At 39.7% G+C, this 12,253-nt stretch overlaps 1 long non-coding RNA gene across 1 annotated transcript in view; it reads left to right on the forward strand.

The window, feature by feature from the left end:
* The first annotated feature begins 226 nt into the window (after positions 1-226).
* LOC135308838 (uncharacterized) overlaps positions 227-12,253 on the forward strand; it is a 30,912-nt gene continuing 18,885 nt past the window's right edge. The window contains exon 1 of the long non-coding RNA XR_010369191.1: positions 227-402. This is a non-coding gene — a long non-coding RNA (uncharacterized LOC135308838). The remainder of the gene's footprint in view (positions 403-12,253) is intronic.

Genomic DNA, 12,253 nt, shown 5'->3' on the forward strand with positions numbered 1-12,253 from the left:
GTCAGAGAGCAAGAAAACTAGTTAAGTTTTCCAGAATCAGCTTGTGAGGCTTTAGGGAGTTGAAGAGAAACAATGATAGCTTGTTACTATCAACAACCTGCAGGTGTTGTTTTCCTACTCTCTGTTTTTTCTCAAAGATTGTTTATAAGAAAGGTGTTTTGTTAATTAACCAGTCAGGTGAAATGTATTAACTAATTGACCAATCTGGTCTATCTGTATCAGAGCAGTGTATAAAGAGAGAGAATTGGCAGTAAGGTGAGCTGCTGAGCAAACCAGCCTTCTGGGGAGTCTGTGCTGTTTCTTACTTAACAGTGACAAACATGACAATGCAAGTTTTAGGAAGATGGAGAGGGAGCAAGGATGATGTGCAATGTGTGTAAAGCCTGTGAAACAGTAGCTGAGGTGAGTAAGGAGTGTTTTCTTGAATCTGCCTACTAGTTTTTTTCAATATTACGCCTTTTTACGCAAATCAGAATGTGCCTGTTGAATAAAATGGAGATAAATACTAAATTCACCATTTCTTTTGCGTTGGCTGCTGCAAAAATTATGAAAGCTGTGTGGAGTGGATATTAGATGTGCATGGAAAGAAGAAAGGGCTGAGCATCAAACATAAAAAGGTACAGTTGATCTAAAATTCCTTACCCTGATGGAGAGGGAAGGACTTTGGTTCTGCAGCCTCTCGAGAGACTCCTTCTTCTGCTTTGTTCTCACAGTGAAGGATATGAGGACGTGTCAAATTAGAGTTTAGCTTGTTAAAACCTGCGCCCATTGCCTGGAAAGAACAGATAGTTGCATGACAAATGTGATTACAAGAAGGACTAGATGTTTCTGCTTAGGACAATAAATAAGTTCCTCCTATGGTTTTAGTGATGGGAAAACTTAAACCTGCAGTGGCATGCTTTGCCTAAACTTAATGATTAATGTCTGTCTCCATGTGTCCTGTACCTGTGACATGTACTCTTTGCAAACTGGTTGGTAACATAGAGGATGTTCCACATCCACCGGCTCATGTAGGAGCCAGTAGAACAGGTGTTCCACCTAGCAGGTTATGTGCTCTCTGGAAAACCCTGACCACATATGTCATGGTCTTCTGGCTCTGAACTATTTTATCAGCTCTGAATTGTAGAATGTCTATATTTTGCTGGGTTGTTTGTACTGGATGATGCAAATGTGATAACGTTCATGTAAGCCTAGGTTTTCACGTGTTGATCAGCAATACCGGCATGGCTATGGTGCATTCTTCTTTTTGGAAAGGTGATAATGGACATTTAAATAGCTTTTGTGCTAGTAAAGGTAATAAGATAAATTACTAGAAGTCTGTTTCATTTTCTTGACCTTTCTACTTCCCAGTATAAATAGATGCAGATGCTCACCCAGTCATATATAGACCAGTTTAACTGGAATATGGTAGAATTCCCATCATCAAAAGTTGTCAGCTCAGGACTGAGTATGAATCTGAATGCTTTTAGTTTTATCTGGAGTTTGTTGTTCCCACTTGATGGTCCCTGATTGCCTTTTGGCAGGGCCAGAGGTTTGTAGCCAAAAACCAAAAAGGCTTAAAACAAAAGGCTCTGATCTCCCAATGATAAACTCTTCTGAGCAGTTTATAGCACTATGTCACAGCTGGTGAGTTGAGTTTGCAGCTTAAACTGTTTTGTTACAAGGCGAATCCTCTTCATATTTCAAAACTTTCACTGTAAGTTTTGAAATGTCATATAGGTCTAGGATAAAGCAAAATTTAAAGAATAAACATTATTAATATTTCTTTTATTTTTGTAATTAAAAGTACTACTCTACAGTAGCATAAAGTTTTTTCTTCAATTTTCTTGGATAAATTTTTCTTTTAAAGTAATAGTTTGCCCAGGTCTGCCTGTGTTATCACTGTATTTCACAGTATTACTCATGGAGCAGCACTTCAATTTCTTGTTTTTTGTTCTACCTATAGAACAAGGACCTCAGTTCACTTTCTTGACCCCTTGATTAAATATTTCTGGAACAGAGACAATGTCCTCAGTCAGCCCTTTAATATTTCTAAGCTTTAATTGATTAAACTTATACCAATCCTTGTAGAAACACACCTTCAAAAGAGATAATTTTGGATATCAGATGGGCCTGATACTTTGTTCTGCATTTGCTGGGTTGCATCATCTCATTGCAGTTTGTGACAAAATTCATGTTCCAAATTCAAGGTACTCTCAATCACTCTGAGAAGTCAAGTTTCCTTGTGTTCTTTATATGTTTCTGCTGAGTAATACAAGCTAATTAACAGCTGTGGAGTTCTTTAGTTAGGTCACTTCTGTGTTCACAAAACACAGAAGAAGAATTCAAAACTTTTATTCAAGGTAAGGTCCCAGGAAAGATAAGAGGAAAAAATGGTTTCCCAGAGCTACTGTATTTCCCCATAGAATTAAAATTAAACTTATGGCTCTTACAGCATAGTGAAGAAATCGGAATGATCCATGTGAAAATGAAATAGCAATGTACCACCTCTCCTTACTTTGTTCTCCAGAAGTTCCTCATGTTTGAACAAGTAACATGAGAAAAAAATCTTGCATGAACAGAAAGTGAGATTGGGAGGGCCAGTGGGTTAGCAGCATTCAGTCATTTAAAGACATAACAAGAGATGCACTTTCTTTTGATTCTAGAAATTCAAATATGTTTTTCTTTCTCAGTTTAATGGTGGCTTACTTGATGCATGTGGTGATGAATACAGTAAAAGACTCTTACTTAGAAAATGGCTTCATGGAGCTGCCAATATTTTATGAAGAATGAATCCAAATTTTGGTCAGATCTGTCACTGGAGTATTGCTGAATATTGCTATATGAGACAACTGATGCTGACCCATTAGGAGATGTACTGAGAGGCCTGTGTGTGCATGGAGAGTGCCTCTTTGATTAATAGTCCTGCTGCAAGTGTGACATATCTGTGCTGCTGTGTAACTTTTCCTGGATGCTAGACACTTATGTTTAATGATATTTGCCACTTCAATAGCAGGAAAAAGATTGAGATGATCCTAAATTGCTTTCCTCAGTGTGTGCAGTGTAGACAAGGAAATGAAACATTAATTCAGTGGGAGGTGGTGGGTTTTTTTGTCTTTTGTGTGTGAAACAGGGGCTCTGGCTTTAGCCCAGCAGTGTGCATGTGGGCAGGTCAAATTAAATATTACTGATGTGCCCAGCCATGCCCTGTCTGGGAGGGGGCTGTCTCTGTTCCGGGCAGGGTAAATCCCCTGTATACTGCCTCAGGACAGTCCTGGACAATTATGGCACTTCTTTACATCAGAAAACATTCCTATAAGTTTAGAGCAATCCCCAAAAACCTGGGATCCGTACAAACTCAGAACTCGGGCAACAGTTTAAGGGCTTTTTGGGCTCTTCATCCAAAACCTATTACTATCCATTATTGCCTGTACAGCCCGAGGCCTCGGAAAGGATCGTTTTGGAAATGATACCTTTAAAAAGACGGCATTTTCGCCCTGCTCCCGGGAAGGATGCGGTGCCGGAGGACGGCGCTGGGAGCCAGGGGCTCGGCTGCCACCTACCGCCCGCAGCTCCGGCGGGATGCGCTCCCGCCCAGCGCGGCGGAACGGGGCAGAACGCGGGGCTTGAGCCACCGCCTGAACTCGCAAATTACGTATCACTGGTGCTTTGCAGTCTGTCCATTCCCGGCGTAAGAGATGCTGAAGAACTTGAGACATGCTTAGCGTATGGAGCCGGTAAAAAGTTGAAGCAGCTCCGCATTTGAATTTCAAAGGCGAGAAAGTTAAACAAAGGAGAAAGCTTGATTTAGAAGGCTCTTGGACTTTAAATGAAAATACAGGTTTTCATAGGTTATTTTAGCACCTAGCAGTTTTTTAGCGGGGTCTGCCAGTTATTTTTCAGCCAAGCATTAATTCCGGGTGAAAGGGAAAATGGAGAAGCTGTTTTCTGCTCACGAAAGGTCCCCATCCTGCCTCACACAGGTCTGCCTGCTCTCATGGGGATCTGGCACTGATCTGGGAACACCATCGGAGTTCTGAAATGCAGGACTCCAGTGCAGTCTTGAAATCCTGGGAATCACTCTGCTCATTTCAGACCCTTTTCATGGCAGCATTTGTGAGGAAAAAAAACCCCAAAACCTGAAAACCAAACCCATAAAAATGTCAAGAACAACCCAATCTATAATCTACAGACCTTAGGGACATCCAGAGCTGTTGGTGTCACTTGGTGCTGTCCAGTAATTATAACAGATATTGCCCAGAAAACACTGGGCACATGCAGATCACATGAGGTAAATGATAAGCATGAGGAGCTAACTGTATTGCTGTATTAACCTTTACTAATGAGATCCAAATACGAGGTGAAATAAAGTTGCTTCAGAAAAAATACAGGTGTTGTCTCCATAAACTACATACAAAGGAGATTGGGTGTAATTGTCTTGTTGATAGTGAGCAGGTTCATCTTCAGTTTATATTTCTTTTCACATTTTAAGAGCCAGTATTGGAAAATGGCTTTAATTCCTGTGAAAACCTTTCAGTCTGTCCATAAATAAGAGCTTATTCTCACTATGTTTATGATGATGTGATTCTCCCTGCTATGATGCTGGGAAAGCAGGCTAAGCTCCTGTGCACGAAGTTCAGTCAGAGCCCTATCAGTTATTTCAGGAGTAAAGGAAAACCTATTTAATGCTTCCCAAAGAGTTAACCATTAGGGCCTTGTCCATGGAGACAAATCAGCAGTCTTTGTAGGGTTAATGTCACCCAACTGAGCAACAGAGAAAGAGATCCTATGATTTAGGCAACTCATCAAATTACAAAGATATGAATAACTGCCATGTGAAGTGAGCCATTTATACATTATTCTGAGCTTAAAATTCCTTTAAGCAGATTTCTTGGAGAATGGCAAAAATCCAGCACTCTTTTAATAATTGTGACCTGTATGTGGGCTTTCCAGGAACCCAGAAATGTATGTACTGTGCCCATTGAATTCAACTCAATGAATAGATGAGCTAGCTGTGCTTGTAACTTTGGGAAAACATTATCTTTTGTTTGGTTGTCTGGAGCCCCTGTAAAGGTAGATGTTATTTTAATGATTAAGAGAAAATACTTTTTGATTTGATAATGCTAATTTGCCTATTAGAAAACAAATAAAACTTCTCTTTGAGAGGACAAGTGGGAAAACTTGATGACCTTGAAAGTTTCTTTTGTATAAGTAATATTTACCAAAGCCTAGAGGACCTAGTAAATTTTAACGATCATAATGTGAGATACTAATAAAACAAAAATAGTTTACCCTTCCAGTTTTACTTTTAAGAAAGCAATATAATAATAAAAAAGTCTAAAGTGTACACAATGCAAGTATACCATTAACTCGTTAAAGGTATTTTCTAATGTGTAAAATTTAAACAAAAGTGAACAAAACACAGCAGATCAAATATTATTGAATAATTTTTGGCATGATTAAGTGGTTAATTTTTTTTATTGTACTGAAGAGTGTGCAAGGTCCCTCACAGATCAGATCAATGAAAGCATGCAAAAAGCTTGTCACTAGATTTCACAGAGGGCAAGATGAGAAGACAGAACCACAGGCTTGATGAGTTAAAGGATTAGAAAAGGTTGTATTAATAAGTTCATATGGTTATTCAGCAAAGTCTGGCCACAGAGTGATTGAACTGCTGTTTTTGGACACAAATAAAATTGTTGTGGCTGAGTACCTCCCTGGTAAATGGCAGAGGGCTGGGTTTTAACGTCCATTTGGGATGGTAACACATGCTTAGATACAGCTTATCTCTGAGCTAGAGCTTTGTCTGCCAGAAGCCTGGGAGGACTGGGTCCTTCTCCATCACATGAGGTGCTATCACTGTAAAAAGTTCTCGGGTGGAATTCAGGGCTGTATTACTCAGGAGTGAATTACACATTTCATCCCAAACCGGTGCCAGTAAATCCTCTGAATCTGAATTGCCAAGAGGTAGTATAATGGCAAAACTGACATATACTTGATAGCTGTAACCTTATTTACATTGACTCTGACAGAACTCATCACATTAGAAAGCAGTATTAATGAAATGTTAATTGAACTACTAAATACCATCAACCATTAAAATTACCAATTGCTGCTGTAACCCACTAGTAGAATATTTACTGAAAACTAAAGGGAGAAATTATTTTGCTTAAAATACTGGTAAAAAAGCTGAAAGAATAAAATTAAGTTGACCTTTTGATAGATGTCTGTTTATTGATTTAAATTCACCATTTTGTGAACAATGTCAAAGAGGTCTGTTAGAATAGAAGCATGTATAATAACATGAGCTAAACAATTTTTATTTCTTTGTGTGTCATTACAGAGAGATTGAAGCAAGCTTCACCTAAGTGTAGTGATGCAAAAAAAATAATAATACCCAGTCTGGATGTGAAAAAGCAGAGGAAAACAAGAGCTTCATATTAAAGTGCCTTCTAGGTAGCTGACATGACGCATCTAGTCAGACGTAAATAATGACAGACGGAAACTATCATGAGGTCTGTGAAGCATCAACATGCTGCCATCATTTTCTTTCTAACCTTGCTTTGCTAGCAGCTCTCAGACTTACAGGCTGAGAGATCATTTAAAAAGCAAATCCTAATGATGCTGCCCACTGTAGCAACAGCCAGTGAGACTGGCATCAACTCAGCTCAGTTTGGGAACTCGGGGCTGCAGCTGTGGCTGGCTCCTGACACCCCAAATGGGAGCTGTCCCTCACTGCCTCCCTGGCTCCCTGCAGCTTCTTGTGCATCTCACTGAAAATTATCCACTTGTATGGGCAAGGGGAAGAGCAGGCTCTCCTCCTTCTCCCACCTCTTGGCAAATTAGCCCTTCAGTTATTTTCTGTATTGGATTAGGCGTATTTGGGTGCAGGATGCCCAGAATGATTTTTGTTGTGCACACTTCATTTGTAGTGCATATGGCTGGGAAAAGAGAGGGCGTTCTGTGCTGGTATCCCTGCAGCTTCAGCAGAGCTGTGTTGTGGTTCAGATAAACACATCTGTACACAGCTGCCATAATCAATGTGGAATAGCAGAGCAGTTTTGCAAATTCAACTTAAGGGAGCAAAAAAGGCAAAATATAAAAACCTTACAGCAGGTCACCAGTCTTGTCCAGCTCAGTAGACTCTATTCATCAAAACAATGTCCAATATAACAGTTGTACATTTTATTTAAGCTGGTGACTGCATTGCAAACCATTGGGAAACAAAGCTGGTGTGAGATAACGTAATGGCATTATCACTTTGCAAATCAGCATGTGGCTTTGCTTGGGTGCTAGCAGGGCAGGAGGGCTCAGAGACAGATGACAACATGAAAAAAGAAATAGATCAGACTGCTTGTTTTTGATTGTAAACATTATTTTCATATACAACAATGAATTTCATCCTGTTTGGTAAGCCTGACCTCAGGCTGTATAAATGTATTTCCATTGTTTGTATGTAAATTAAAACATGACAAAAAAAAAAATCCTTCCCAACCTTCCCCATCAGAAGGCTATTTATGCTTCACAGATCTTTCCAGTACTTTAAGCACAGCTAAGCAGCTACCTCAGGTAAAGAAGATGCTATTTTTCCAAGGAAGCATTTTAAAATATTTCCCCACACACACTTCTGAATGTTCTAAATACTAATGCAGAATTCGTGACTCTCAAAGTAAATAGATGGCACTTAATTATGCTGGTGATGTCAGGTATTGTATAGGTTGATTTCCCAAGGCGTAAGTGAAAAATGTACTATTTGGTCTTAAATTTAGACTTAATAAATAGCTAATTTAGGATCTTGCTCTATATGCAAGGATATAATCACAAGGCATTCATTTTTAAAAGGTTTCATTTATTCTTGTGAGCTTAATTATTGCAAGGAAACTGTGAGCAATTTGTTTTTTTTTACCAGTGTCTGATTTCTGAGAATGGTTATTAAATATTAAATGGATGCATAATTCAGGCAATTAAGAAAGTAATCACACAAAGTAATGTAATGGAAGTTAATTATTACTGCATAAGCAAATAGTTCATTAATGCTAGTAGTTGCTATGGCTGCATTCTTAATACATGCAGAACTGAAGCATGAATCCTCTGTGTATTCAGAGGTACCAGAAGTATGGTACTGCAGAAAGAGTGCTCCTAATGAAAGGCCCAGGCAAATAAGGTCATATTGACCCCTGACTTGTCTGAATGCTGCAGGATCATCATTACTTAAGAGAGTTTTATCAAAACCATGGCTACTTTAGATGCTTATAATGCCTTCTGTTTGTAATACAGGCTGTGGCTTAAATCAAGGAAGAACTTGGGGAATTCAGCTGTTTTAAAATAAATTAATAAATTGCCAATCCTGCTTCTCTTGTTAAAATTCTACCCAGTGGTGCTCCTCTTGTTAAAAGGCTATAAAATCATTATATGTAACTTAAAAGGGTTGTACAATTTTTCAGTACAAAAGCATAATAGCTGACAACCACCCTTGTTAGATTTTGTTCTTCAACGACGAGAGCAAAATCTGACATTCCTTTGCTACCATTATTTCCCTAAAGTAAAGCTTTTCATAAAGACTATTTTAAGCCAAGAGACACTCATGCAGCCACATTCCACCTAGTAGGCTGTGATGCAGTAATATTAACCTCAGTGCTGTAGGATTTAGCCAGGGATGGCAGGATCTGTGACTGAGGGGTGAATGGTGCAAAATGGTGACGAGGTTCTCACTGGTACCTTGAAGGTGTGGAGATGGGACAGTTGCTTCCTTCACACGTGTCCTTAGAGAGGACAGAATGTCACTTGTTCATTTGAGGCTATGTGTTGCTTTAAAAGGGGAAGGAAAGAAGAAGGCAGAATTGCCATGCTGGAGAACCCCTGCAGGTCATCACATGCCTGTTCCTGCCAGCTGCTGGCTCTCACATCCTCCTCCTCCCTCAGAACGCTGCCATGTCAGATAAAAGAAGGTGGATTTTGTCACTAACTGTGCACTGCAGCTAGGCAAGAAGTGCAATTGTGCTAGTTCTGGGTAAAGACTGTTGTGAGCTGCCTGGGCCATCTGTAGAACCAAATGGCCATGTGACAACCAAGAACACTGAGGTTCACAATTTTTAATGACCTGCTCTGCTCACTTCAGTGTGTGCCACAAAAGGACAGGAAGCAAACAAGTGTGTTGAATCTAGCTCTTGCTAGCTCAGTGCTCTCTGAGTTTTCTGGAGAAATCCTCAAATGATTCCTTTATGCTCCCAAGATATCTTGGGTTTGTACAGACTGGGGGACCTAAGGAGGGAGTGGGGGGATAGCAGTGTGGTGACAGCTCATCACTGCACTCTGGTCTTCCCAAGGAATAGCAATCAGCTAGAATACTGACATGATGAATCTGGAAATAAAACTCTTGTAAACCCTTGTGACTGGCTAGGGGAGAAGAGAGGTTAGACCTTTGGATTGAAAATGTGCCCATGCACACATGCACAATGACATGTTTTAATTTATTTCAGGGCCATTCAATCTATGAAAAGTGTTCATTATTTTGAAATACTTAATGCTGCTTCAGAATGAAAACAAATGTTGAAGTATAGGAAATTCCTGTGGGACAGAAATTGTGTTTTTTACCAGCTCTAATAACCACCATTGCAACAGCATGAGCAGTCAATCAAACAGGAATTGAGCCAGCACAACCCCAGGAAAGTTCCTTTCATCCCTTCTTTATTTGAGAAGCAAACCCTTAGTCTTTTTGCAAGCGCTATTAAAAGTACAGCTTTTGCAGAATGTCTGGGGGGGCATGAGAGTTGTCTGCTTGGGGCTGGGTGTGAGGGAACAAGTACCAGACTCTCCCAAGCCCCACAAACAACACCTTGCAAATGGTGCTGCCATCTGAAGCTTTCTGTGTTGAGTGCCTCTCCTGGAAGTGTCACATAGGAGGGCGATGAGCCCCTCTGACAGCCCCCTGGAGACCTCCTGTAGTACCTGTGGCTGATAGCTGGGTCCTCGGGTCTCTCAATGTTACCCACACCGGTTTTGGAGCTCTCCTGTCATCTGACACAATGTTTTTCTGCATAAATTGCTGAGCCTGGTGCAGCTTTGCACCCAGACTGGTTTCAGGGTACAGCCCTTTGCAGAGGGCAGTGCAGCCACCCAGAGAGGGAAAACAGATGGCAGAGGTGGCACTCGTGGGTAACAGACTGAAGGATGCCTCGTTCAGTTCAGGCTTGTTGTGCTGCCCTTCCTGCCCATTCCTGCTGGGAGGTGAAGTCAAGAGGGAGTGTTTAATGATCAGGGTGATAGTGAGATTGACTAGATGCGATAGGACTTTCATATTACCCAGAAAATTATGAAGCAGCACAGGCTGTTCTGTTAGGAATGTCCTCTGCTGGTCTGCAGCCAGACCTCACCTCCTGCCAGTTCCTGATGCCCTCAGCAGCTGTGGCTGGGATGGGCAAGCAAGGCTCCAGCACTCACAGCTTCCCAACACGTGTCTGCCACCTAGTTCTGTCTGACAGCCCTGGGCCTGCTGCTGGGTGCTCTGCTGGTTTTCTCATTTTGGTGGGGTTCTATACCTCGTGGCTGCATCAGAAATTTTGATAACTGCATTGAATGAAGTTTGATTTCTCAATATGCTGCTTCTTTGTTTTTAGCAAATGAATGTGTGCTAAGTGCACTAAAAGGTTTTCCTTTGAATGAAAACTTGTTTATTACATACAGAGAGATATGACTAAGTAATTCCTAAATAATAATTTTATTTTCTTTCATTCCATTGACACCACTAAGAACGTAAAGGTCTCTATAAATAATTACACAAATAGAAAATGTCTTATTAAAATTATAATCCTCTGAAATGAAAGAATAGTTCCAAATTCAAAATTTAGTAACAATTTTCTTTATCATATGCTTTTAGTATGTTGTATCTTTGTAATCAAGTAATTGTAATAATTTTCAGCTACAAATTGGAAGTCTCATTTTCTGTCATGTATTACAGAAATAACCCACAAAACTTAATAATTTAACAGCAATATTTACACGAAATATTTTTTCTTTTACTGAAACAACAGAGTCGTTTGTGAGGAAAAGCAATCAAACAAAACCAAACACAAAAGCTGATTTTTATTTTAAATCACATTGTTGTAGCTCCAAGTTCTGGCTTAATGTGAGTGATTGGCAGATGTTTTGTTTTCACTTATGTAGCAAATATGAATGCTGAGAACAGTGCAGTAGGCCAGGACACTGACCTGGGCTCATAAACCTGGGGACATGTTCAAATTAAAACTCTGGTAATGGCCAAGTATTTTTATTTAGCTGCATAGATTTAAAATTTGAAGTAAAAAGAGATAACTTTGAAATTCTACCTGTCTCTGTCTTGCCTATAAATTTATCAATTTCTAGGCTCAAACAAAGCATGAAGTCTAAATGCTTTGGCAGATGTCCCCTGTGTGAACAACTCCCTGTTGGCTTCCTATCTATACAGAACATGAGTGTTCCTTGTTCTGCTTCCAAATGTGGCTTCATGTGGCAGGAAAGACTTATACCCTTGCTTTGTTCAGGAGGTAGAATCTTCACAGGAAATACTTTGGGAAATTTTTTCTTAACTAGTTCTAAGAAGCTATATTGGGGCATCTTATTTTGAGTGATTTCTCCCTATTTCTGCAACAGTCCTGTTGATTTAAGTCAATATAGTCAAACAATAAACATTTCAATAACCAGGTCAGCATGTAGTATTCATAAATTCTTGCAGAGCTGCTCTATATCCATCATGCAGTATAGTAAAGGTTGAACACCACAGCCTTATCCTATTTTTCATTTTCCTTAAAAATATGCACATCCTTTAAAAAATCTTACCACGCTGTTATTCATAGTTTCTGGGATGCTGTCATGAAACATAACAAAAAGAAGTGTACATATAATTGTAGGGACTCTAGCAGAGATAACAAGGAAAAGTTGAAGTTTCAAGTACTCATTCAAGTCTTGGTTAAGAAAAATTATTTCTGTTTCTCTTTGGTCTTCGGCACGCAATCATCAGAGTAAGGAGTGCCCAGCTGTAGCATGTCTGTCTGTGTAAGCATGGTGATATTACTGTTATCAGTTATTCTTGCAGTGTCTGTTCATACTGCATTTGTTCTCATTGTGATAGGATTCCATGTAGGGATTCAGAATATCTAAAGACCTTCCACCTAAGTTTTAAAAGAGAATGCAATCAACTTAAAATGGTTCTGGGATGAAAAGTTTGAACAAAAGCTGAAAAAATTATATACTTGTGATGGTTCACAATAATTTGCTTATTCTGTATGGAGGTAGGTAT

Source organism: Passer domesticus, chromosome 10, assembly GCF_036417665.1.
Source record: "Passer domesticus isolate bPasDom1 chromosome 10, bPasDom1.hap1, whole genome shotgun sequence".
NCBI lineage: Eukaryota > Metazoa > Chordata > Aves > Passeriformes > Passeridae > Passer > Passer domesticus.